Below are 6,069 nucleotides of genomic sequence, written 5' to 3'. Positions count from 1 at the left end.
GAGCTGTCAGCACAGAGCTCAACACGGGGCTGGAACCCACGAAAAGTGAGATCATGACCTGAACCAAAGTTGGACACTTAACTGACTGAGCCACCCAGGCACCCCAGAACTGTAGCTTTCAGTTAGAGACATGTGAACCAAAGGCAAAAACCTGCCAAGATTAAGGCAGTTTTTTTTTTTATGTTTTATTTATTTTTGAGACAGACAGAGCATGAATGGGGGAGGGTCAGAGAGAGGGAGACACAGAATCTGAAACGGGCTCCAGGCTCTGAGCTGTCAGCACAGAGCCCGACGTGGGGCTTGAACTCACAGACCGTGAGATCATGACCTGAGCCGAAGTCCGACGCTCAACGGACTGAGCCACCCAGGTGCCCCAAGGCAGTTTTTTAATTGTTATTTATTTATCTATCTCTTACTGCTCCAGTCAATTAAAGGAAAAGTTTATTGAGGCCGGGGGATGGTGGGGGGGCGCTTGTGGCTCTGGCAGGAGGTCCCCCTGCCGGCCAAGGAAGACCTTCCTGGGGCCATGTTGTTGGTGTGGCCGCACTTCTTGCGGGGGAGCGCTTATGGCAGATCATCTTGTCGCAGTTGTATTTCTGGGCCAGCCGGCGGAGGGAGGGCTCGATGCCACCTCGCAGGCGTAGCACCCAGTGCAGGGTGGACTCTCTGGATATTGTGGTCTGGGAGAGGGCGGCGTCCTCCAGCTGTTTGTCCTGCAAAAATCAGATGCTGCTGGTCAGGCAGGATGGCCTCCTTGTCTTGGATTTTGGCTTTGCCATTCTCAGTGGTGTCACTGGGCTCGACCTTGAGGGTGATGGTCTTGCCCATCAGGGTCTTCACAAAGATTTGTGTGTGTGCAGTTGCTGCCAGCCTGCCTCACTGAAGAGGAAGAGTATTATTTTTTAAATAGAATTTATTATCAAGTTAGCTAACATACAGTATATACAGTGTGCTCATGGCTTCAGGAGTAGATTCCCATGATTCATCACTTACATACAACACCCCAGTGCTCATCCCAACAAGTGCCCTCCTCAATGCCCATCACCCATTTTCCTCTCTCCCCTGCCCCCCCATCAACCCTCAGTTTCTTCTCTGTATTTAAGAGTCTCTTATGGCTTGCCTCCCTCTCTGTTTGAAACTAGTTTTTTTCCCCTTCCCTTCCCCCATGGTCTTCTGTTAAGTTTCTCAAATTCCACATATGAGTGAAAACATATGATCTCTGTCTTTCTCTGACTGACTTATTTCGCTTACCCTCCAGTTCCATCCATGTTGTTGCAAATGGCAAGATTTCATTCTTTCTCATTGCCATGTAGTATTCCATTGTACATATAAACCACATCTTCTTTATCCATTCATCAGTTGATGGACATTTGGGCTTTTTCCATAATTTGGATATTGTTGATAGTGCTGCTATAAACATTGGGGTACATGTACCCTTGTGAATCAGCACTCCTGCAACATCTTATTTTTTATTTTTTAAAAAGTATATACACGGGGCGCCTGGGTGGCTCAGTCGGTTGAACGTCCGACTTCAGCTCAGGTCACGATCTCGCGGTCCGTGGGTTCGAGCCCCGCATCAGGCTCTGGGCTGATGGCTCAGAGCCTGGAGCCTGCTTCGCATTCTGTGTCTCCCTCTCTCTCTGCCCCTCCCCCGTTCATGCTCTGTCTCTCTCTGTCTCAAAAATAAATAAACGTTAAAAAAAAAATTAAAAAAAAAGTATATACACATAATATGCTTTTTTTAAAAAAATTTAAACCCAAGTTAGTTAACATATAGTGTAATAATGATTTCAGGAATAGAATTTAGTGATTCATCACTTACATAAACACCCAGTGCTCATCCCGACAAGTGCCCTCCTTAATGCCCATCACCCATTTAGCCCATCCCACCAGCCACCTTCCCACCATCAACCCTCAGTTTGTTCTCTGTAGTTAAGAGTCTCTTATGGTTTGTCTCCCTCTCTGTTTTTATCTTATTTTTCTTATCTTTCCCCTATGTTCATCTGTTGTGTTTCTTAAATTCCACATGTGAATGAAATAATAGATTTGTCTTTCTCTGACTGACTTATTTTGCTTAGCATAATATACTTTATTTCCATCCATGTTGTTGCAAATGGCAAGATTTCATTCTTTTTGATTGCTGTGTAATATTCCATTGCATGTATATACCACATCTTCTTTATCCATTCATCAGTAGATGGACATTTGGTCTCTTTCCATAATTTGACTATTGTTGATGGTGCTGCTATAAACATTGGGGTGCGTTATGCCCCTTTGAATCAGCTTTTTTGTATCCTTTGGATAAACACCTAGTAGTGCAATTGCTGGCTCATAGGGTAGTCTATTTTTAATTTTTTGAAGAACCTCCATACTGTTTTCCAGAGTGACTCACCAGTTTGCATTCCCACCAGCTGTGCAAGAACATTCCTCTTTCTTCACATTCTTGCCAGCACCTGTTGTTTCCTGAGTTGTTAATTTTAGCCATTCCAGCCGGTGTGAGGTGGTATCTCATTGTGGTTTTGATTTGTGTTTGCATTTCCCTGATGATGAGTGATGTTGAGCATCCTTTCATGTGTCTATTAGCCATCTGGTTGTCTTCTTTGGAAAAGTGTCTATTCATGTCTTTTGCCCATTTCTTCACTGGATTATTTGTTTTTTGGGTGTTGAGTTTGATAAGTTCTTTATAGATTTTGGATACTAACCCTTTATCTGATATGTCATTTGCAAATATCTTCTTCCATTCTGTCAGTTGCCTTTTAGTTTTGCTGGTTGCTTCTTTCGCTGTGCAGAAGCTTTTTATTTTGATGAGGTCCCATGAGTTTTCTATTTTTCCTCCAAGTTCATTTAGTGTTCATCTTGATATTACATAAAGTGCATTGCCAAACTAGAATACAAACTACCAAATACAATTTAAAAAATTTAATTGATATTTAATGCAATTAAAAATAAAAGATGGCATAGAAAGTTCCTTTTGGTTTAGAGTCTTCCTTATACTTATTAGCAGTGTTTTTCTTTTTGCCTTCACATACTTAGTGTAAGAGATTACTGCAAAATCATGGGACTCCAAGGCAAACACTTGGGCATACAGCAGAGTGATGGTCATTGTAAGGAATTGCTTTCTTCCTATGGGAGAAGCAACTCGCATGTTGGCAGTTTCCGAGGAGGAAGTGGAGGGCTTTGTCATCCATCTCCAATACTAAATCTAAAATAACTGTTTAGGATGTCATGTCAAAAGTGACACAGGCTGGAGAACTGTTTCAAATGTTATAACTGAACTCTAGGAAAGTGCACTTAAATTTTTTTTAAATTTAATTTACTTATTTTGAGAAAGAGAGCATGAGAAGGGGAGGGGCAGAGAGGGGGAGTCGGAGAGAATCCCAAACAGGCTTGGCACTGCCAGTGCAGAGTCCGATGCAGGGCTTGAACCCACAAACCAGAGACCTGCGCCAAAACCCAAGAGTCAGCTGTTTAACTGACTAAGCCACCCAGGTGCCCCTAAGAAAGTGCATGTTATAAAGAGGTGCAAGAAAGCCAACACACAGGCATCTGAGGTAGAAGGTGCATCTCCAAAGAAAAGCAGAGATGTTCTCAATCTGCTGACAGAAGGCGTAGGCACCTTTTGGCATGTCTGTGTATATGTGCTTCCATTTCTCAGAGGTGGTAGAGGGGAAGCTCTCCTCTCATGAGGAGGATACTGTATTCAGTGTTCCCTAAGACATTTTTTCCAGGCAGGGTCAAACTGAAGAGAAAGGACCTTACGAAGCAAACCAAAAATTTTGCCACACTTTCAATCCAGAATGTGGAAGAACTGCAAAAGCAGCTTCTTTTCTAGGAGAGCAGTGTAAGCCAGTATATCTGCCCCTGTTTTGCTGAGAGTTCACAGTCAGAATTCTTTTCGTTTTCTTAAGAATTCTAGTATTTTGCGGGCACCTGGGTGGCTCAGTTGGTTAAGCATCCAACTTCGACTCAGGTCATGATCTCACGGTTCATGGGTTCGAGCCCCGCATCGGGCTCTGTGCTGACAGCTCAGAGCCAGGAGCCGGCTTCGAATTCTGTCTCCTTCTCTCTCTGCCCCTCCCCCACTCACACTCTGGGTCTCTTTCTTTCAAAAATAAATAAACATTAAAATTTTTTAAAAAAAATTTTAGTATTTTTGCCAGCTGAGAAATAACGCTGTAGTCAGTGGTCAAAATTGGTACCTCTTCTCTTGAACCTCTGTGTCTTACCTATGATACTGATGTTCAAGAGTGCACCAGAAAATTTGGCATAAACCATCACCACCAGGGACTCACTGTGTATAATGGGAGCCCCCAGCCACTTCTCCAGCAGCTGAGCTCCAAGGGGGCCACCATCTTGCTAGGGCTGAACTTTGCCACTCTTAAGTCTCTTTTAATCAATAGAATGGCCACTCTTTCTTTGTTACTAGTTTCATCTTGGTTTTGTTTTATGCCATCTATTTATTGAAGAAACTGGGTAATTTGTCATATGGGATTTCTCACATTATGGATTTGGATTTGTAATCTTATGATGTGATTTAACATATTTATCTACCCTTCCCATATTCTGTATAAACTGATATCTACATCTGGAGGCTTGATGACGTTTGCTTTTGTCAAGAATACTTCATAAACAGTGCTCTATAGGTTCTACTGCATCAGATCAGAAGGCACAGGGCGTTGTCGTTCAACTTGTAGTGATGTTGAGATTAACCAGTAGGTTCAGGAGTTTCCAGCCTGGTTTAAACTTTGTCATCAACTTTTCATCCAATACTTTTAATAATAATTGATGATCATTGCCTAGATCCATTATTTCATAAAAGAGTGCAAATGGTGGTTTTTCTATTTACACCAATTTTTTTTTTTTGCATTTATTAGCTATAGTTTTTCTGCAAATTACTTTCTGTCATCATAGATTCCAATAGCTTGAAATACGGGTCTTGCAGGAAAGGCACCTGGATCTTTCCCTTCAAAAAAAAATCAACTTTCAGAATAATGAGATGGTACTTTAGTAACATCCAGGGGTAACAAATGAGTTGTTTTTTTTAAGGTACTATAGTTTGGGGTGGGCTTATTATGCAGCAATAGATATTCAAAACAATGAGTCACAAAGGATCAGCATGTAGCGATGAGGTTTCAAAAACTTATCATTATGAACTCATTGATTTTTATATATTCTAAGTGTTTTCATTCTTTGTAGTTAATACTTTTCTTGATGCTGAAATTGTATATAAATGTGTATGTATATGTATATACATATATATATACACATATATATATGTATACATATATATACATATATATATATATATACTTTTATTTTCCTTTCATTAGTACATAAAAAGTATAATACTATACATACCTTTCTGCATGCCACCTTTTTCACTTTTCTCCTGGAGATCACTCTTCAGCAATATATAGAGATGTTCTTCATTCTTTTTAGAGTTTAATAGTGCATGTATGTATTATGGTTTATTCACCTGTCCTGTCCTCTATAGAAAGACATGCTGGGGGTGCCCGGCTGGCTCAGGTTGTAGAGCACGTGACTCCTAGTCTCAGGGTCCTGAGTTCAAGCCCCACGTTGGGAGTGGAGCCTACTGTAAAAATAAAAAAGACATACCAGCTGTTTGCAATTTTTTATTATTACAAAATATGCTGCATTAAATAGCCTTGAGCCTCCATCATTTCAAGTGTTTGCCATTTTATCTCAAGTATATATACCTAGAAGGGAGGTTGCTTGGACAAAGGGTAAATGCACCTGTAATTCTGCTGGCTGTTGTCAAATCTGGCTCCAAGGTTGTACCATTTTCATCCCCATCAGCAACACATGAAAATACCTGTTTCTCTGCAGTCTCACCAACTCAGTCTGTGGTCAAGTTTGGGATTTCTACAGATCTGATAGATAAGTAATGGTATCTCAGTTCAGTTTAAATATGTATTTGTCTTAGAATGAGCAAGGTTAAGCATCTTTACATATGTTTCAGAGTATTTGCATTTATTTTTCTATAATTTTCCCATTTTTCTACTAGGTTGTTAGACTAGGATTTGAGTTTCTTTTCAATAGTTAGAAATT

The 6,069-nt window shown here is 40.7% G+C and overlaps 1 pseudogene; it reads right to left on the bottom strand.

Annotated features, from left to right (window-relative positions):
- Positions 1–3,180: 3,180 nt before the first annotated feature.
- LOC125913681 (metaxin-3-like) lies at positions 3,181–4,533 on the bottom strand (annotated as a pseudogene).
- Between the last annotated feature and the right edge of the window lie 1,536 nt (positions 4,534–6,069).

Source organism: Panthera uncia (genome assembly GCF_023721935.1).
Source record: "Panthera uncia isolate 11264 chromosome C1 unlocalized genomic scaffold, Puncia_PCG_1.0 HiC_scaffold_4, whole genome shotgun sequence".
Classification (NCBI taxonomy): domain Eukaryota; kingdom Metazoa; phylum Chordata; class Mammalia; order Carnivora; family Felidae; genus Panthera; species Panthera uncia.
Note: the sequence above shows the minus strand (reverse complement) of the source record. Positions and strands in the feature narration are given on the sequence as shown.